Source organism: Cervus elaphus, chromosome 11, assembly GCF_910594005.1.
Source record: "Cervus elaphus chromosome 11, mCerEla1.1, whole genome shotgun sequence".
In the NCBI taxonomy this organism is placed as follows: Eukaryota; Metazoa; Chordata; class Mammalia; order Artiodactyla; family Cervidae; genus Cervus; species Cervus elaphus.
Window position 1 is genome coordinate 37470803 of NC_057825.1, and position 21947 is coordinate 37492749.

The 21947-nt window shown below is 47.9% G+C and overlaps 1 long non-coding RNA gene across 4 annotated transcripts in view; it reads left to right on the forward strand.

Annotated features, from left to right (window-relative positions):
- The window catches only part of LOC122703329, a 96746-nt gene that overhangs the window by 67711 nt on the left and 7088 nt on the right, over nucleotides 1-21947 (forward strand). For 3 of the 4 annotated variants that reach the window (XR_006343445.1, XR_006343448.1, XR_006343444.1), the window contains one exon: nucleotides 145-4272. The exons of the other annotated variant lie outside the window; for it this stretch is intronic. This is a non-coding gene — a long non-coding RNA (uncharacterized LOC122703329). Of the gene's footprint in view, nucleotides 1-144; nucleotides 4273-21947 lie in introns of those variants that run through there. 4 annotated transcript variants of the gene reach the window in all.

Consider the following 21947-nt stretch of genomic DNA (forward strand, 5'->3'; position numbering starts at 1 on the left):
AAATTCGTTTAGGTTTTCTTGTATGATGTTACAGAAAAACCCAAGTGAACTTTTTGGCCAACCCAATATATCTAATCAGTGCTAGTGATAAGGTATACTTCACAGTTGTTCTTTTTCCTCTCAGAATTTTCTTTGCTCTTTTAGGATGGCCTTCAAAATCATTGTGTCAGGCCCTGCTCCCTTGGACTGCACAGTGGGAGCTGGAAACACCAGTGACCCCAGTGGGACCCTTGGTATTCATCAGCACCAAATATACCAGGAACTGGATTTGATGAAGCTGGACTTCCTTATTGGTACAGAAATCTTACATGAGGTTTCTTTAGGAAGACGCCCCTCACTGCTATTGACTTGGGGGCATCCCCCATTCTCTGGCCCAAGGATATTCCTGTGGATTCTCAGAGCCCCTGTGTCCTTGCTGCTGTGGCTGCTACAGCTCCCAGCTATATGCTCCCCACTGTAGACAAATCAGCCTGTACTGGGGTTTTTTATTCTTCATCTTGCAGGGAATCCTGTGTTCAGTCGTTGCCGTCTCCAAGTCTTCTCTTCTCTAATGACTTCCTGTAGGTTAGTTCTGGGGATCTTTCCTTAATTGACTCTTAAATGTGTTTTACTTCTAGAGAATTCTTCATAATTGCCAGCATTGTGACGGCTTCTTCCTAGTTTCCTCCTCTTTCACATTTGCTAGGTTTGTTTTTTTTAATTAAGTGACTTTTCCAGGGTCCGTTTTTATTGAGGAGTAATGAACATAAAGTCACAAATTTTAAGCATATATCTCAGTGAGTTTTTTTTGTATCTGTACACCATGAAACTACCACACTGATCAAGGTAATCTTTTCAGAGTTAAGAAGCTGTTGGTGGGAGGTTGCATGGAGAGGGAGATCACGAGTGTGTCCCCAGGCTGCCATCTTTTTCTAGAACTGTGTTTAAAGAGGCTTAAGGAGGGAGCCTCACACCAAGACTATATAGTGGTGTGGAGAGCAGAATGGTTAGGAGTGATGGGTCATGGTTTGGTCATCCCCCTTACCAGCCATGGGACTTATGTACCTCAGTGTCAATAACTGTAAAATGGGAGTAGGTGATAGCTCTTACCTCACTAGTTTGTCATGAAGATTACACAAGGAAGTACCTGTCAGTGCCCCCAAAAATGTTAATTGTTGTTTTTGTTGTTATTAATAACGAGGAGGAGGAGGCAGTGGTTCTTAGTGAAGGGTACACATCAGAATCACCTGGGAGCACTTTTGCGAAAGTATACATGCTCAGTCTGGCCAGATGTACTGAGTCAGAGTCTAGATTTTGAATACCTCCCCAAGTCATTCTGTTGCTTATCTTGGTGAAGAACCACTTGGCTGGAGGCGGCCATGACAGAACGCAGGAAGATCAGTGGGTGGCTGCTGCAATAGTGAGGGCAGGAGGGGATTGAGCTGGACAGATTCAAAGCGGAGTGGAGAGGTCGCCAGGATGATGACCTTGGGTGGGGAGCAAGGAGGGAGGGGAAGGAGTCTGGGGTGACTCACAAGGTGCTGACCTGGATGGCGGCTTGAGTAGGTGGTGGATGAGCCAGAATCAGTAATACAGGAAGGGGGGTGGGGAGTGGGCCAGAGATTGCTATAATTCTTCTTGGGATTGTTGAATGGAGGCTTCTGGTGAAAACACCAAGCAAGTATGTGGATCTCCAGGCCTGGACCAGTGGTGTTTTTCAGGGAGTCACTGGTGGGAAGGAGATAGATCAAGCCATGGGCATGGTTGTAGAGTGAATGTAGAAGGCAGAAGAAGGCCAAGTTCATACTCATTCACCTCTGGGAAGGCGTGGGTCTATCTACTTCTTCCTCCCTCCCTTGAAACAGAAATGCTTATTTCTCATGTAACCGCCCCGTTGCTGAGGACTGCTGGGAAATAAAATCAGTCTTCTCACTTGAGGATGAGTAATCACTGTGGGTCACTTCCTTTCCTCACAGGTCTCAAGGTTTTCCTCATCTGCTGATCAAAGAGCTTTATCTTCCACCAGCATCCTTAGACAGCACATTCTTTGGTTTTCTTCAGGCCCTTGATATCAACCAGTTACGCTTTAGTAAGCGTTTAAACCATTCCAGTCTCTCCCAGGCCTGGTTCACCTTACTCATTACCACAGAACACTACCCATACCTTTCCTTCTGCCCTGCGGCTCCCTCTCTATTCCTGCTTGTGCCATGGTAAGCCCTGCCTCCTCCAGGAAGACTTCCCTGACTCCCATCCCTTCCAGGTGAAGCCAGATGTGGAGCTCTGAACAGATTCCCACTGGCTTCCCAGTTGGGTATGGGGGTGGCAGGGATGGGTCTCAGGAAGATGGGTCTCAGGATGGATGTGCACAAGGTCACGGCCTTTCAAACTTCTTTGATCACCACTTACAAACAGATATATAAAACTGAAGCAAAAGTTTTGTGAAAATAACACACACTCTGTGTGATCCATTTGGGTATTTTCTGTTCTGTTTATTTTTTAAAGAAAAATGCTAGTTGCAGCCCCTTAAACTGATTTCACAACCCAGTCATGGGTCCCAACCCAACAGGGTGAAAAACACAGAGTAAGATCATTAGTGCTCAGAACAACTCCAAACACAGCCGAGGGGCCCTCTCCAAATGTTGCTCTTCGGTTCCTCCACAAGCAGGCAGATGATGGCGCCGGTGGCTGTGTGCGCCTGGTGGCGGTCCACTGGGCAGTGCTCTGTCTGCTCTCTCTGTGGAGTCTCCTTTCAGGGCCCCTGTTGGTTGTGCCATAAAGTGGCCATGGGCACAGATACTTTTGTCAGTGCTGAGAGGTGGAAGTCTATGAAGCACTCCACACGCCTGACAGCAAGATGCCAGCTCAGTGTCAAGTGTCACAGGGCTGTGTATCTCATCCATTAGATGAGGCTCCTCGTGGAGGCAAAGCTTCCAGCCCCTCTGGGGCTCATGGTGTTGCTCACCTGGCTCAGTTGCTCAGTCGTGTCTAACTCTTTGAGACCCCATGGACTGTAGCACACCAGGCTCCTCTGTCCATGGAATTTTCCAGGCAAGACTACTACAGCAGGTTGCCATTTCCTCCTCCAGGGTGTCTTCCCTACCCAGGGATCAAATCTACTTCTCTTGCGTCGTCTGCATTGGCAGATGGATTCTTTACTGGTAGTGCCAGCCAGGAAGCCCTACTCACCTAACAGGGCTACACATAACAAATAGAATAAGAGCAAAACATGGGGCTCTTGCATGCGTTATAGTAACAACGATAGAAGTGATGGCTCTTACTGGCCAGAGGGTGGATGATAAAGCCATCAATACACAAGGAACATTCCAGGTGCAGTGAATCTTGGAGCCCTCTCTCCCTCTGGAACTGGAAGTTAGTGAAAACAGAACCTGTAGGAGTAACTACTTCAAAACCCCTGCATTTAAGCCGGGTGCTTTATCTCTCTGAGAGCCTCAAAGTCTGTTGACATTTGTTTAGTACACTTTTCTAAGAAAAGCGGCTATCTGATTTCTCAACCCACTGAAAAAGAAAATAAATTGCCTGGACAGGTGTTGGTGGTAGGTCTTTTCTAGAGAAAGAGAGATGTGTAGGTAACAGGAAAGTAAAAGCCATGGGGAGGGAGAGAGAAACAGTAAACAGTAACCACAGTCATATGGTTGTCTCATTCCTTAGGGAAAGCTCCTAATAATGACCACTTCAGTGGGAAAAGGGTATTTTTTATTTTTATTTTTTTGGAAAAGGGTATTTTTTAAAGCATTAGTAAACTGTGGGCCACATTTGAGCAACCACTTTAAAGTGGTTAAAATAGTGTTTTGGCTGTTGAAGTTTCATTTTTCAGAAAACATTCATGGGAACCTCAGTTATTCTGGAACTCAGGTGCTGTTGAACTGCTGCTGGTCAGGGCTAGTTCGGAGTTTGAGGCATGCTGTGAGCTTGGGTTCATGGGCAAGTCCTCCCCATCCAGCCCTAGTCAGCCTCATAGCCTGCAACCCCTCCATTACTCTTACGTCAGGTTCCTTTGCTCACCAGTGTGAATTTGTGAATGAACTCTTTCCATTCTGAAAGCTTTTTGATACAGTTGTGGCTCACTGATATCCTGAAGGGAGATGTTCAGAAGGGACTGAACTGGACACTCCCTGAGGGTGGGGTGGGGCAGGACCTGATGCAGTGGCCTGAAGGACTAGTAGTTGTTGTTAAGTCACTGTTATGTCTGACTCTTTGTGGCCCCATGGACTGTAGCACACCAGGCTCCTCTGTCCTCTGCTATCTCCCAGAGTTTGCTCAAGTTCATGTCCATCGAGTCGGTGATGCTATCTAACCATCTTATCCTCTGCTGCCCCCTTCTCCTTTCATCTTCTATCTTTCCCAGTATCAAGGTCTTTTCCAGTGAGTTGGCTCTTGGCATCAGATGGCCAAAGTATTGGAGCTTCAGCTTCAGCATCAGTCCTTCCAATGAATGTTCAGGGTTGATTTCCTTTAGGATTGACCAGAGGGCAGGACGAAACTCCTGGGATTGGGGCTGGGATGAGTTTTTAGGAAGCAGTGGGGGGCCGAGTTCTACCCTTTTCACTGCTTTGCTTGAAGGCAGCCTGCTCACTGAGACAGAGCCAGGTTTCTGCTTCTCCCCCAACCTGTCCATTTGAGGCTCACTGGCCACCTTATCCCCAAATCTGCTTCTGTGAGTCACCCTGAGTGACTGCAGGAGTGCCCCAAGGAGTAAGGGGACTTAAAGAAAAGTCAGATTATTTCTGAGACAGAGATCACTTATTCCACACCATTTGAGAAAGCTACCTTTGAGTAGAAAGCAGTGGAGTTGGTGATTTGTCACACCCCTGGGAGGTTTCTGTCTTATTTATTTGTTATTTTTGCCTGTGCTGGGTCTTTGTTGCTGTGTGCGGGCTTTTCTCTAGTTGCGATGAGTGGGGCTCCACTTCGTGGCTGTGTGCAGACTTCTCATTGCAGTGGCTTCCCTTGTTGTGGAACGCTGGCTCTAGGGCACTCAGGCTCAGTAGCTGTGACACATGGGCTTAGTTGCCCTGTGGCATGTGAAATGTTGCTGGGCCAGGGATCGAACCTGTGTCCCCTGCACTGGCAGGCGGATTCTTAACCACTGGACCACCAGGGAAGTCTGAGGTTTCTGTCTTAACAATAGATTATACATAGTATGCAAGCATAATACAATTATATTATTAATATTTGCAAATGCTGTCTGACTATAAAATGATAATACCATGTCTCCCCATGGGGAGAATAACAATAAACTAAAATGACAATATCACAAATCTTTAAAAAGATTTCAGGAGTTTGCAAAGTCATTCACTGATGTGTCCCCAAGGCCTGAAATGAATTTGGGCTTGGTCAGGTGGTGGTTCTGAGATGCTGCCTAATGGAATTCTTTTTTTTTTTAATTAGGAATATAATGTGAAGGATAGAGAAAAAAACACTGAAGCTTAAGCACTGTAACTAGTGGAAATTAGATTCTGATGATGAAATCACAAATGATTTTAACAGGGAAAAGAAGGGGAATCAGCAAAAGAAGACCCATGAGCTTAGATTTTCAATGAACCCACTGTTTTTGCACATGTATGGGGTACTTGGTGTGTGGTACACGCATGTGAGAATGTCCAGAAGGAGCCAAGTCCAAAATTAGAAGAGATTGTACAGGAATCCCAACCAGCATAAAAGTTGACTGCTTCCTTATTGAAGTCAAGAGGAGGAATAAGGCAAAGACAGGCCCTCTGCTGGGGGGATGGGCAGAGTATTCATGTCACAGAGAAAAAAAAATCAGCCAATTCCCATTTACTCCCAACTCTGCCTCCCTTGAGAATAGTCCCCAGGCTGGGGAGAAAAAGTAACAAACATCGTATGGAATGAAATGAAGCTCCCAACAGTAGAGGGAGATGGTAATGGAACCTGCTTCCCCAGAGCAAAGTCCACCTGTCACATTTCCCCATCTCGGTTGACTCATGTCCCTGAAATAGTACTTCCAGGGAGAGGCAGTCTACCCAGAGACAGATCCATTTATTAGTCCTAGATTTAAACACAGATAAGGAAACCGAAAGCTGTCCTTTTCAGCAATTTTAAATCAATAAAGACCCACTGGGTAGGGTCTGCTCTAAGCTAAAGATGACAGCTCTGGTAAATGGCTTTGGGGTGACAAAGTGAGGGTTTGAAACAGTCTTATCAGGGTGGAAACAGCAAGGAATTTTGTAAGGGAAAGGTAGTATTTTATATTTGGGTTCAACGAACTTAGTCATCCAAGTAGGTACTGGGGTAGCCTGAGATGGGCTTGTGGAGGGGCATGAAGAGGCTGATTTTGCACAAGCTCCCTGTAGACCAGGAGTGCTCACCAAGAAGGAAACATCCGGGGTGGGTCATCAGGATGGAGAGGGTCTGGGGACCTGGGAGCCCAGGGTGTTGAGACCAGGACCGTCAGCTTTGGGAAGAGTCCAAATACTTGAGAGTTGCCTGAGAGTGAAGGAGGGGACAAGGCTGTATGTCCCGAGAGCGGGCCAAGTGAGAGGGAAGCAGGCCTCGGCTCTGTCTGAGGAGGTTGTGTCCTCCTTGTCAGTGAAAGCTTTGTGCAGCCTTGGGATGGCCTCCCTGCAGGGACATCTCGGGGCGGATGCTTCTCCAGGTGGCCTGCAGATCCGCTTTGCCGTGGATGAGGAGTCCGCAGAGAGCACATTGGCCCAGGCACTTTGGAGCAAGGGGCAAACTGAGGCCTCGGGCTCAAGTCCTGCTTCTGCCACTCTGCCTGTTACTCTCTACACCTTGGTCCCTTCATTAAACACATGGATCATGGCAATAGTACACGCCTGCTAGGACTCTTGTGAAGTTTATGTGAGTGAAAGCAAGGCCCTTAGAACCACGCCACAGCTTTGCTAAGGGCTGTGTACCAGATAACCTCTGTGATTGTCATCTACCTGATGTCACCGCCCCCACCTCCCCAATCTGTCACACAATTACTAATCTACTGATCTCTGGGCTGGGGAAGTAGAGGCCAGTACTTTGGGTCCCTGCCTTCCAGAACTCAAAGCCCAGTGTGGAAGGTGGAGACCCATCACGTGTGAAGAGGGGGTTCGGGCAGCACAGGGCAAGCCTTGGGCAGGGTGTGTATGGCAGGCCGGGGCCTCCTTCCTCTGAAACGAGCTTCTGAAACCCTGACTTGGCTCCAGAGCATTTTCAGGTGTCCCAGGGCTGCTGTCTTGTCAATGCGGTACTCTCCCTGCCTGCTGGCTCTGGGGGTGGTGGCCGTGCATGAGGGCCCCTGCTGCATCCCATCAATGCTGGGACTGGCCAGGCTGGCTTGGCAGGTCCAAGGGTCTAGGGGTGCCCCAGGGCACCCAGCACAGCAGGGACCCACAGACCCTCTTCCTGAACTTTAGGGCCCCAGATGCTAAGCCCCCTGGGTGCCTCCCCGGGCAGTCGGCACAGCGTATCCCGGGAGACAGGTGGTATTGGTATCAGTCATCCCCATTTTACAGCTAAGCAAACAGGCTGGAACCTTAAGTGTCTTATAAAGGGTGGGGCCACGACTTGGACCCAAGGTTTCCAAGGCCAAAATTGGGTGCCGTTTCCATACCTCACCCTGGGCAAGACTCTAGTTGACTCAGCTGGGAACCCTGCCCTCCAGAGGACCTGGAGCCAGACGTCTGATAACTGACTACTCCAGCCAGGGGAGGGGCCAGAGGGCTCCGAGAGCCCCACCCTGCCAGGCCTGTCTCCTGCTCCCCGGATCCCTGCCTCGTCATGGGATCCCCCCACAAAGCCAGTGCCTGTCTGGGAACCCTGGTTCAGGGGACCCTCCTGCCAAGTGGTCCCTGCCTGCTCACTCTTCAAGGAAACATCTCTCAACTAGTGATCATTTTAGAGAAAGAAGGCAGTAGTTTAGGAAAAAGACCTGTTTTTAAGCAGTGGTGGCCTTCTGTTTTCCCTAAAGACATTTTTAAAAAGAAACAGTTTTAGGTCCACAACAAAATTAAGAGGAAGGTAGAGTTTTCCCATATACGCCCTGACCCCACACATACAAAGCCTCCCCCAGCACTGAATATTTCCTACTGGATCCATGTATTTGTTACAACTGATGAATCTATGTGGTGGCCTTGCTTCCCCCAGAGTTTCATCTGAACAGACTTGACATTGAAAACAGATATTCTGTGTGAAGAGGACGTGTGGAAACCTGTGCCTGCCCTCCTCTCTCTTGACCCTCTTCTACCGCCTCACCCAGATTCTGAAGAACCTGGATGTAGTTTATGCCCCCGATCTGAGATGGGGACAGTTAGCGCTACCCTTTGTTAATGAGCTCTGCTCCAGCTTATGCCTCTAAAACCTGAGTTCCATGTGCCAGGTTTTAAAAAATATATATTGTAAAGCATACACAACACAAAATTTGCCATTTTAACCATTTTTTGAGTGTACAGTTCAGTGGCATTCAAGTACATTCACATTGTTCTGCAACTATCACCACTATCCATTTCCAGAACTTTTTCATCATCCCAACCAGAATCTCTCCACTCTTTAAACAATAACTCCCAACTTCCCTCCCGCTAGATTCTGGCAGTCACCATTCTACTCTGTCTCTGTGAATTTGTCTATTCTAGGTGCCTCATAATTGGAGTCATACAATATTTGTCTTTTTGAGTTTGACTTATCTCACTTAGCATAACGTCTTCAAGGTTCAGACATGTGGTAGCATGTGTCAGATTTCCTTCCTTTTAAAAGTTGAATAATATTCCATTCCATGGTATGTATATGCCACATGATTCTATGTTTAATTGTTTGAGGAAACACCATGCCATTTTCCACAAAGGACATATCATCTTACATTGCCACTGGCAATGTACAAAGGTTCCAGTTTCTCCATGTTCTTGCCATCATGGCAGGGTTTTTAATCTCTTGTTCATGATTGTGTCCCCAGAGACTAGGACAGTGCCCAGCACATAGTTCAGTTCAGTTCAGTCGCTCAATCGTGTCTGACTCTGCGAGACCCCATGGACTGCAGCACGCCAGGTTTCCCTGTCCATCACCAACTCCTAGAGCTTACTCAAACTCATGTCCATCGAGTCAGTGATCACACCCAACAATCTCATCCTCTGTCATCCCCTTCTCCTTCTGCCTTCAATCTTTCCCAGCATCAGGGTTTTTTCCAGTGAGTCAGTTCTTTGCACCAGATGGCCAAAGTATTGGAGCTTCAGCTTCAGCATCAGTCCTTCCAATGAATATTCAGGACTGATTTCCTTTAGGATTGACTGCACATAGTAGGTACTCAATGTTGAGTTGGATGAATGGGAGGCTTTGGTCTCTAGGCACCTGTGGAGCCCTTGTACTTGTCAACAGAATCTTCCCCTTTTAGTTCCTAAACTCCATGCGCAGAACCATGTACCTACTGCTTCCCCTCTCCTCCTCCACTGTCTGAATTCCTCCACTAATTTTTTTATTGGCATGTAATTGCTTTACAATGTTGCACTAGTTTCTGCTGTACAACGAAGTGAATCAGCTATGTGTATACATATATCCCCTCCCTCTCGGACCTCCCTCCAACCCCACCCCACATCCCACTCCTCTAGGTCACCACAGAGCACAGAGCTGAGTTCCTTGTGCTCTACAGCAGGTTTCGACTAGCTGTCTGTTTTACACATGACAGTGTGTATATGTCAAAACCCATCTCCCAATTCTTCTCACTCTCCCCTATCCCCCTGCGTCCATATGTCTGTTCTCTATGTCTGGATTTCTATTCCTGCCCTGCAGATAGGTTCATCTGTGCCATTTTTCTAGATTCCACATATATGCATTAATGTACGATAAAAATCTAAAAACTACTATATAACCCAGCAATCCCACTCCTGGGTATATACCCTGAGAAAATCATAGTGCAAAAAGACGTGTACACCAGTGTTCACTGCAGCACTGTTTACAATAGCCAGGACATGGAAGCAACCTAAATGTCCATCAATAGACAAATGGATAAAGATGTAGTACACATTTACAATGGAATATTACTCAGCCATAAAAAGGAATGAAACTGGGCCATTTGTAGAGATGTGGATGGACCTAGAGTCTGTCATACCGAGTAAGGTTAAGTCCTCCACCAGTTTTTCATTTCAACACACTATCTGCCCAACCCAGGCCGGCCTGGCCCCGCGCAGGAGGAGCGCATCTTTACTCAAAGGGCTACACTGCTCAGGACCTCCCGCCTCTGCCCCATCCTCCACAAGAATTCCAGCCCACATACTCACCTGCTCTTTGCTAAGTTCTGTACACCCTGCGGAAAAAACCTCAGGCCACTTTTTATTTATTTATTTTCTAATTAAAAATTTTTGTTTTGGCTGTACCACACAGCCTGCAAGCTCTTAGCTTCCTGACTAGGGATGGAACCCATGCCCACTGCAGTGGGAATAGAGAGTCTTAACCACTGAACCACCAGGGAAGTCCTCAGGCCAGTTCTTAAAACTTTCAAGTATGCTTTTTTTTTAAATTGACTCTTTTTACTTTACTCTTGGCCCTGTCCTATGTTCTTGGGAAGGCTGCGGGAGAACTTGGCCTTCCAACTGAACAAGAGGCTCCACTGGGACAAACTGAGAAGACAAGTACTGAGACCGCCAAGTGTCCTTAGGTGCCAAGCCCTCCGTGGGGCTATGGGAGAGGTGGGTCTGGGGGAGAGACCCATCACCAGCTTTGCCAGCCCTTTCTGCTCCTCTTCACTCCTCCTTTAAGGCCTCCAGGCCTGAGTAGGTTGAGAAGCACATCTAGCTGCTCAGGACTGGGAAGTTGGTATGTTTGCCTTGATTCCCATTCCCTCTTCGAAGGTTCCTAGCACCAGTGCCCTCACGCCCACCAAGACTTGTCCATCCCAGGAGGCACTGCTGCTGTGAACCTCGGCAAGGCCCTAGCAAAGTTCTCTCTCCTGGGTTGCCTTCCCTTTCAGCCAGCTGTATGTTGGGAGGTCTCATCAGTTAATTCCCACACAGGTGGTACATTTAAAATCTCAGAAAACTTGTATTTATAGGGGAGATTTAATAGAGAGTGTCAATCTCAAAGGGTAACTTGAAGGGTTAGCTCCTTATTGTGGGGTTCCCTGGGCAGGGTAGTTCTAGTGCCTGAGGGATGGAGAGAAGGAAAGAGGGAGGAGGGGAGGGAGCGAGGACTAACTGGTGGAAGGAAGGAACTGATGGGGTGTGATTTCTTGTTACTTTCTCAGAATTCCATTTATGCCATAAACATATGGCCACCTGCTCTGCCTACAAAGGCTTGGCTTTTGGGGGGCAGCTGGTCTCTACCGTCTTGAGTTTTCTTTGAAAAGTAAGGAAAATAAATTGTTGAAATGATGAGAAGCAGTGAAATGTAGTATTTGGGTAGGGGAATTTTTTATTTCTTTTTCTTTCTCTCTTTTTTTTTTTGAGATATAATAATCCACAAACCACAACGTTTACTCTTTAAAGTGTATAATTTAGTGGTTTTTAGTATATTCATAAAGTAGCAGAACCATCATCACTATTTAATTCCAAAACATTTTCTTTACCCCACCCATTAGCAGTCACTCCCTACGCCCCACTGCCAACCACTAACCTACTTTCTGTTGCTATGGATTTACTTATTCTGGACATTTCATGTGAATAGAATCATATAATCAGTGTCATTTTGTGTCTTGTGTCTTTCACTTGACACAATATTTTCAAGGTTCACCCATGTTATACATGTCAGTAATTCATTCTGTTTATTGCTGGAAAATATTCCATTGGCTGGTTATACCACATTTCATTTGTCATGAGGGATGTGTGGATTGTTTCCATTTTTTTGTCTGTTATAAATAAATAATATTGCTGTGTACATTCACATAGAAGTTATTTTTTGCAGATATATGTTTTCAGTTCTCTTGGGTACATATCTTGTAGTGGAGTTGCTCGGTCATTTGGTAACTCTGTGTTTAAATTTTTGAGGAACTGCCATGGGTTGGGGATTTTTGATAGCTTTTTTCCCTTATTATAAATGTAATATACATTCATTGTAGAAAATTTACAATATACATAAATGTATTTAAGAAGCAGCTTAAGTGAAGTGAAAGTCATTCAGTTGGGTCTGACTCTTTGTGACCCTGTGGACTCTACAGTTTGTGGAATTCTCCAGGCCAGAATACTGGAATGGGTATCCATTCCCTTCTCCAGGGGATCTTCCTGACCCAGGGATTGAACCCAGGTCTCCTGCATTGCAGGCAGATTCTTTGCTAGCTTAGCTACCAGAGAAGCCCAAGAAGCAGCTTAGGTTCACTATAATTATATTAATAACTATATTAAAAATCTATTAATACATTAGTAGGTTAATATATCTATTAATAACTGCCTTTAACATCAATATATTGGTGGTTTTGCTTATGTACATCATTTAAAAATTGTACTGTGCTTAAAATATATATAGTTTTGTGTCCTAATTCTTTCACTTTACCTTCTATTATAAGCATTTTCAATGTCAATACATATTATTATAGTGTGATTCTTTCTGACTACATTCTATCATCATTGGATGCACCATAACTTATTTACTCAACATGCTGTTCTTGGACGTATTCTTTTCCACATTTCTATGGTTATCGCAATTGGTGCAATATCCTGATACGTAAATGTCCATCCACATCTCTGGTAAGTTTTGAGATAAAATCTTAGAAGTGAAATTCTGGGTAAAAGAATGTGAGCATTAAAAAAAAAAAGCTTTCACTTTGAAATAATTTTAGATTTGCAGAAAATTTGCAAAGATAGTACAGCAAGTTCCCATATTCCCTTCACCCAGCTTCCTCTATGTTAGTATCTTACCAGCCAGAGTATATTTGTTGAAACTAATCAGTTAACACTGGTATGCTACTATTAACTAAACTCCAGACTTTATTTGGCTTTCACCAGTTTTCTTAACCAATGCTCTTTTTTTTAAAAAGTTCATTTATTTTTAAATTGAAGAATAATTGCTTTACAGAATTTTGTTGTTTTCTGTCAAACAGCAATATGAATCAGCCATAGGTATATATAGCTTACTAATGTCCTTTTTCCATTCCATGGAAAATTCAAATTCCTATTGTATTTAGAAAATGAATACTTTTAAGGCTTTGGGTGTGTGTGTGTGTGTGTGTGTGTGTAGAAAAGTTGTATCAATTTTTATTCTCATGAATAGTATAGAAGGAAAAAGACTTTGCCAATCTAATAGACATGAGAGCAAAAACAGGAATGTGCCTTTAACAGGCTTTTTTCTGACCATGCCGCACGACTTGTGGGCTCTTAGTTCCCTGACCAGGGACTGAACCCAGGCCCTTGGTAATGAAAATGGAGAATCTTAACTGCTGGACTGCAAAGGAATTTCCCTAACATGCGTTTCTTAATTGTTAGTGGGTTTACAGATTTGTTCATATTTGGTGGCCAGTTGTACTTTTTGTTTTTGGTTTCCAATCACCTGTAGGGGTTTTTGTCCATGTCTAGGCCTTTAGCTTCCACCCAAGCTGACATCATACCAGTGTCAGGTGAGTTTCTAGAAAGTCATCATTGCATCCTGCCAAGTCATCAAGGCAGGTCCCTGGGCAGGGTGGGCCCCCCAGGTGCCCTCCTCCAGGCCTGTTTCTCCCACAGAGGCCTGGCCTGGGTTGTGGACCCAGGTGACATGAGGTGTGCTCTCCGAGATTAGGCTCAACCAGTGGCCAGGAGACCAGCTGTATGCAAAGAGCAGGACAGGGCAGGCAGTGACGTGTTGTCAAGAGCTCTGTCTTGGGATCAGAAGAATTGGGTTTTGTCCTACTTCTCTTACTACTTATGTGGCCTTGAGCGAGTGCAGTCCATTTACCGAGCTCCAGTTTTTTCCCTGTGGTTGATGGGCAGAATCTCAGGGACTGAATGGACAGTTGTGAAGACACTTGGTCAAGCGCTATACAAATGGGTGATGTGGTCAGAGAGAACCATGTAGTGAAGGGGCCTGAGCAGTGCCTTGTGTGGACAGTGCGAATCTCAACCCACCACCCTCCCGAGATCAACTCGTTTCTACCCCTGAGCTCCCATCAGGTCTGAAGGGGAGGGAATTCCACCGTGGTCATTCTAGGGCCCTTCCCAGGGAGGGTCACCCTGGAATCCAGGAGCCTTGTGGTGCTGCAGGAAGTGGCCTCCTATGGGCTGTCCACTTGCTTGGGCCCTGGTGCCCTGTGAGACTCCGCCTCTGCCTCCAGGTCATGAGTCAGGCTTCTGTGCCCAGGATCAGGTGTCTGGCCCTGAAACTCAAAGAAGACAGATCCAAGACCTTCCTGGAATGGCAAGAGAGAGGAAGAACACAACCATTAAAACACAAGTTAATATCTGGGAAGGTAATCTGGCCATGCTGAGAAGACACTGGAAGATATGTTCTCTTGTCCAAATGCAGTCACAACTCGTAGCGTGGCCTCTGACATGTCACCCATAGTCTCTGAGAATGTTTCCTTGGCTGTGCAATGAGCGGGTGGTTTCACAACCTCTACAGCAGCTGTGGACACGCACCGTCCTAGAGTCTGCCAGTCCTGGGAGGGGGCAGGTTTTCCTTTTTGTGATGTTCCTGGCCTGTCCCAGTCCCTGTCACGTGACCTGACCAGGAGTCCTTTAGCAGTGTGGCTGACAGACTTCCTGAGGCCTGCTGTTGGTCTAATCTGTGAGGGGTGTGCAGCTCTGTGTAATCTTCACGGTAAATATGCTCTAGCTCTGGGTTGGCCAGTGTTCTCGGTACACTATCTCATTTAATTCTCATTAATGTGTGTTGGGTTGGTCCTATCTTTCATGTTATAAGAGAGGAGACAAAGGTCAGGTAGCTTTCCCACAGCTGAATGGTGACTGAGGGGTGGTACTGGCTGACTCTGAGGATTCTAGGCTAAGAATTCTAGATTCTGTGCTGAGGATTCCAGCCGACTGGGTTGTGTCCCCTCTGGGCCAGAGGGAACCTGAGGGCAAATGTCCTGGGAGGCACGTGTGACCATCCCAAGAACCAATCTAGGACAGTCCTCCCGAGGAGACTCCCAGGTTCTCATGTCCCCCTGCATCCTGAACCGATAGGGAGAGAATATTGGGAGGAGAGTCAGGACTCCTGGGGAAGAGGGTTCTCTGAGGATGACAGCAAGCATCTCTCAGAGTTCTGGGGTCTCTGCCTGCACACCTGTCATGCAGAGGGCTCTCCTCGTTTCTCCTGTGTTTCTGCAAATGGGGTCCAAGGTACCTCCCCTGCTTCCTCCTTAGGCCAGAGTGGGGGTGACATCTGAACTTGCATCCAGTCAGTGGGCAGACACATGCATTGTCATTGTGCACCCACCAAGGGCAGAGACCTGGGCTCACCAGCTAGAGACAGGTGCAAGCCAGCCTACAGTGGTGCAGTGACACAGCAAGACCCAGCTTAGTGACTCTGTCACACGAGTCCCTCCACTGCCCCCACAGAGTTACTCCTACTAATTTCAACCTCTCTCCCCTTCACCCCAGGGGCTGAAAAATTGGTTGTCAAAAAAGAGAAGAGCTCTTATGATCCTCCAAAGATGCATTCTATCCAACTTTCCTGAAGAATTTGTTGGGTAATGGTACCTTCATCCAAATCTTAATTCAGATTTGGGGTTATATTGACTCATAAATCATGTTGGACCATTTCTTTCCATTTCTATTTATTAAAAGCCCTTCCAAGGTGGTACTGGGCCAGGTGCTATGAATACAACAGAAGTTCTAAAGGCCAGCCTTTATTTTCCAGGTGGAAAGAGGATAGCCCAGAGATACTAAAGAGCTCAGCCAAGGTCACACAGCCACTTAGGTTCCTGCCTTTTGGCCCCGTTGCTCTTTCAACAGCATCTTACGCAACTTACACTCTGGTTGGAGATGCAGGAAAGGCACCTGTGGAACAATTACAGAACTCTCATGGGGAGGAGAGTTCCCCTTGCTGGTGATTTCCCACCCACAGTGGGCTTGTTGCCAGTGTTTTTATGTTGTTTACTTATATATGCTTGTCTGGGGGAGGGGTTGTAATTTTCTTTTGAGACACTGGGAAATCCCATAATTTAAAAAAATTCAGTGAAATCTAATTCCTATATTTTTGTCCAGTTTGTGCTTCTTCAGTGTGTGTGTGTGTGTGTGTGTGTGTGTGTATTTTGTATTCTAGCACTTTCTATCCTCAGACGATTTCACATAGGCTGATCTGGGTGAGGGCTCTCTATGTGTGCTTTACATGGGGCACAATGACAGAGACAGAGCAGAGTGGGCAAGAAGTGTGGGGAAGAGGCAGCCGGTGTCCATGAGGAAAGGAGGCTTCATGCCGTCTTCCTCTCTGGGATGCTCCAGACCTGAGGGAGAAGGGGTCTGTCTGCCATGGTTGTGCCCTGGTGGGATGAGGTGGAGTCTCTGGAAAAAAGGAAAGAGGTCTGGTGAAAAGTTTCCTTAACCCAGAGATGTATAGGTTTTTGAAGGAGCCTGACAGTGTCAGTGTCATTCATTCATTCATTCAAGTAATTCTGGAGAAGATTCAACAAATAATGATATAAAATCACCTTTGGGCAAAGACCCAGTGTCAAGTTCCAGAAGGGACGTGTTTCATATCTGAGGGTATGTCTTGGTTCTGTTCTGTCCTCTCTACGAAAGAATCAGTCTGCTCTGGGCCCATGGCCTGCCTGAGGGCTTCCAGTCTGCCTCAAGGCCCCAGAGAGACTCCTGGCTGGAGCCTGGCCTCTTGGGGCTGTGGTGGGGGTGAAGGCCGCCCTGCACACCGCTGCCTCCTCAAGATCAGATTGGAGGGAGTGACGTGCCATGGGGCTGGCCTGGCTCCAAGAGAAAGCACCACCGCAGTTCCCCTGAGAAGCCAGTGGGCCGGGAGCAGGGCTTGGAGAATTGTGGGCCCCTAGTCCTCCCTGACGTACCCCTGACCTTCTGTCAGAGAAGATGAAAGCAACCAGGCCCACTGTCCAGAAATGAAACCAGTCTGGCTCTCACGAGAGACCAGCATAGAGTGTAAAGATGGAGACCCAGGGACCCTGGCACAGGCTGGGGCGCCCGCCTCAGGGGTCTCTGTCCTGGGTTGGGTTGGGCCGCCCCTGGCCACATGGTGGAGTTAGATGGGGACGGGTGGGTCACATTTCTGACTCCTGTCTCTTTGCAGCTGTGAATTGGACAGATTTTATCTTGTTTGTTTTGACCTTTCGTGAAGCAACAGCTGGAGGTGGGGCAGAGAGTGTGCAGGTTCTTCTTTTGGCCCATTTAGCAACTTCCTGTAATTTTTGAGCAAGGACAGGTATAACCCCTTGTGCCCTGAGGAACACAGGTTCCAACATATGCTGTGGCCTCAAGGTCATCTACTGACCCTGGCTCAGTCCAGTCAAAGGGAAATTCATTGTTTTTGAGGAAGCATGGACATTAAATACGCCACTGAGGCTGGGCCCTGCCATCTCCTGTTTTACCACTTCCAATTTACTTTGATTCATGGACCTAACATTCCAGGTTCCTATGCAATATTGTTCTTTAGCATCGGACTTTACTTCCATCACCAGTCACATCCACAACTGGGTGTTGTTTTGCTTTGGCTCCGTCTCTTCATTCTTTCTGGAGTTATTTCTCCACTGATCTCCAGTAGCATACTGGGGACCTACCAACCTGGGGAGTTCATCTTTCAGTGTCCTGTCTTTTTGCCTTTCATAGTGTTAATGGGGTTCTCAAGGCAAGAATATTGAAGTGCTTTGCCATTCCCTTCTCCAGTGGGCCATGTTTTGTCAGAACTCTCCAGAATGACCTGTCCATCTTGGGTGGCCCTACACAGTGTGGCTCATGGTTTCACTGAATTAGACAAGGCTGTGGTCCATGTGACCAGATTGGTTAGCTTTCTGAGATTGTGGTTTTCATTCTGTCTGCCCTCTGATGGATAAGGATAAGAGGCTTATGGAAGCTTCCTGATGAGAGAGAGACTGACTGAGGGGGAAACTGGGTCTTGTTCTGATGGGCAGGGCCATGCTGAGTAAATCTTTAACCCCATTTTCTGTTGATGGGCGGGGCTGTGTTCCCTTCCTGTTGTTTGACCTGAGGCCAAACTATGGTGGAGGTAATGAAGATAATGGCGACCTCCTTCAGAAGGTCCCATGCATGCACTGCTGGACACAGTGCCCCTGACCCTGCAGCAGGCCACCACTGACCCACACCTCTGCCGGAGACTCCTGGACACTCACGGGCAAGCCTGGGTCAGTCTCTTGTCGGGTCACTGCTCCTTTCTCCTGGGTCCTGGTGTGCACAAGGTTTTGTGTGTGCCCTCCAAGAGTCTGTTTCCCCAGTCCTGTGTAAGTTCTGGTGGCTCTATGGTGGGGTTGATGGCGACCTCCTCCAAGAGGGCTTATGCCACACCCACATCTGCTGCAACCAAAGCCCCTGCAGCAGGCTGCTGCTGACCCGTACCTCCACAGGAGACACTCAAACACTCAAATACAGGTCTGGCTCAGTCTCTGTGGAGTTTCCTGGTGCACATAAAGTTTTGTTTGAGCCCTCTGAGTGTCTCTGGTGGGTATGGGGTTTGATTCTAAATGTGATTTTGCCCCTCCTACCATCTTGCTGGGACTTCTCCTTTGCCCTTGGATGTGGGGTGTATTTTTTTGGTGGAATCCAACATTCTCCTGTTGATGGTTGGTCAGCAGAGAGCTGTAATTTTGGAGTTCTCATAGGAGAAGATGAGCACATGTCCTTCTACTCCGCCATCTTAAAAATAAATGTTAGGTCTGAACTGAACTGAGGCTGGGCCCAACTGATCAGTTATTCAGCAAATAATTTTGGGCATCTACTTTGTGCTTGTCACAGTGAGGGGCCTCCAGGCTCACGTCTCCTTCAAGCTTCACTCCTTTCCCCTTTATCACTCAGCAAGGCCCACACTTTACTGGTGATGACATGGCTCCCCGGGGAGAAAAACCACAGACTTGGCCTCTGCCTCTGAGTGAGGCGTGTGGCAAATTCAAGTGTGTCTGCTCTAGAGCCTTCCTCAAGTAATTCTGGGTACTTTCCAAACTCAGCAATTCCCTAAAGAAGGGAGGGGGGGAGGGCAGGGGAACTTTCCAGGGTGAGGAACAGCACGTGCAAGGGGCCTGTGGTGGAAGATAACAAGGGCCCTTCAAAACCCTGAAGGAAGGCAGTGTGACGGGAAGAAAAGGGGACTTTGCAGGTTGGGGCTCCTTCTGGGCAAGTGGGCCCTCTCTGTGAGCCTCCTCTTGATCCCATCACTTCACCTAGGGCACCCCTTTTTTTCCTCAGATCTCAAATGTGGAAAGCCTTCCCTGAGTGCCTGGAGGCAGTCAAATCCTCTGTTAATGCCTGCTTATACTTCCTCTCGGGACCCTAGTGTCTCGTCAGAGGGAGCTCTGCCCTTCAGGGTTGGGGGTCTTTGATCTTCCGTGGCCTCTGCCTGGGGTGGACCCTGCCTGAGGGTCAAGCCTTAGCCTGGAATTGCCCTGAGGGGAGCACTGGCAGGAGAGTTAGCCCTGCTCCAGGAGCTCCGGGGGCCATCAGCCACAGGGCTACATGGCCCCAGCTGATGGGGGATGTGACAGGACTGCAAACGTGCCGTCAGTCCACGACCCCACATCCTGGGAACAGCCTGGCCTCGTGGTGCTGTGCCTTTCTCAGCCACCCAACACTGTCATGACCTAGAACTGTTCCACCTCTGCTCTGAAACAGTCCCCACGCTCTGATCCCAGCCTTCTCCCTCACAGACTTTTCATCCAGGACTCCATCACCCTGTCCTCAACCTCACAGAGTTCCCCAGCACCCGCCCTAGCCCATCCTCCCCTCCTACTCTCAGAGGCCCAGACCCTTTCATCACGTCAGGTACCCTCCCCCCAACCTGCCACCCCCTGCTCCTCTGTCCTTCCACTGCCCTTGACTGGGCTAGACATCTGGCCCAGGACAGACCAGCCTCCTGCTATCCTCGTTCCCCCGTGGGGACACTGAAGTGATTACAGACTCCAGGCCTCCACACGCAGCCACACCTCAGGCCTCCAGCATTAGTCTCCTTCTCCCCTGGAACTGTCCCAGACCCTCCCCGCCATCCTCCATCCATCAGCTCTCCACCACACGCCTGCCAAACAACCCCAACACCACATCTCTGAGAGATGGGGAGCCCCCGCTGTGGCCGTCATGGAGGCACACTGCTCAGTCCTGGGGGGGAGGCTGAGAGGTGTGGGGGGAGCTGTGTCCCAGCTGTAGCCAGTGCTGAGGCCGCAGGGCAGGGAGGGGCCCCCCACTTCTTCCCCAGGTGTGAGATGTCTCCTGCCTGCTCTCAGCCTTCTCTGCCCTCCCTCTCTCTCACAGGTGTCTCCCCACTGAATCTCGTCACTCCTAACTCCATTCCGCATCTGCTTCCTAGGGAATCTGGACGGACACCCCGCCTTCCTAGCTCGCCTTGGTGTCCCCCTGCACACCTCCTGAGACACAGCTCCTTGCCCGCCCAAGGCTAACCCTTCCAGCGGGGCTGTGGACGTCTCCCTCATTTGTCCCCCTCAGGCCCCACGCTCCTGGGAGCCAGCATCCCCTCTTCCCAACCTTCTCCTTCCCTCTGCTGCCCTGCCCTTGTCCTCACCAACTGGCCTTCCTTCGACCCATGTCCCTGGGCCACCAAGTTGCTAATATGCTTAGCAATAACTTCCATCCTCCCCACCCTTGGCTGGTGCTAAGCACGCCCTCCTCCCAGAGTTGTCACCCCTTCTGTCTCTCTGTCCTCCACTCTGCTTTCAGCCTCCTGCCTCTCTCACTGCTTCTCCATCTCCGGGCCCATGGCCATCCCTCCGATGCTGGTGTCCCCAGGCCTGAGGCGGGGTCCTCTGCCCAACCAATTCCCTCTCTCCAAGGGGTGATGGTTCCTAAATACTGATCTGTTGATGACTCTCAAATTCCATCTTTCGATCATGACTTTTTCCTGAAGTCCAGATTCTAATAGCCAACTGACAAAGGGACTTCTCCATTTGGTTGAACATCGACCTCAAACCCAGAACACCCCAGGATAAGTTCATAGTCACCCCACAAAGCCATTCCTCTGGGGTCTCCAGAGAGTGCTGCCACTGTCCTCCAAGTCACCCAGGCCAGGAACCAGGCAGCCCGCTTAGTCATCCCTTCCAGGTGGTCAGCATGTACTCCTGCATTCCTTCCCAAGCTGTCCACTCCTCTCCCCAGAATCACCATGCCTTAAGCATTTTTTAATTGTACTTCTGATTCCATCACTTAACCCTGTACTCTGTATTTTTCCATTATATTTCTCAAATTGATCCTTCAGAAAGGCCTGTAATTCTGGATAAGGAAGAATTTCATTGCTCCCTGTTGCCTTTATCACCGTTTATCAGCATCACCATTTATCAAATTTTCCCTATGTGCTGATTAAAATCCCTCTGGATCATGCCTTTCTCTGTGGGCTTCTCTTGACCCTCGCGGGCTAGCCAGGGTCCTGGTTTCTGGCCTGGGTTCCTGGGTGGATGGAGAAACCCTTCACCAAGATGGTAGCCCTGGAGTGGAGCAAGTTTGAGTGCAAGAGCAGTAGTTCAGTTTTGCTTACAGGATAGTACCTGAAATTTATACATTGGAAGGGGCCATCAAGCTGGGAGAACTTTCTGGAGATCCCATTCAAGGCAGAGATGGGGGGAGGAGTCAGGTCCACACGTGTTCAGATCAGATCGGCTCCTAAGGGCTAACTTCCTAAATTTTTAGGAATTTTGTGAGACAGTTGTTAAACCTAGCTATTTTTAAAAAATTAAACTATACAAAATTACAATGAAATAAGTTCTGTTAAAAACAAAGATAAATACTCAAACTCATCATCTCCTAAGAATTTTACAAGGTTTTACTGTTTATGCTTTTTTTTTTTTAACCTCTCTTTTGTCTGTGGAAATGCTATATAATGTTGTGTTACTGTGCTTTTCTTCCCAGCTCTGCATTCACTGACATCCTGTTGGTAGCTTGAAGTCAGCCATGGTGGGAATATTTACATCATTGAAATTC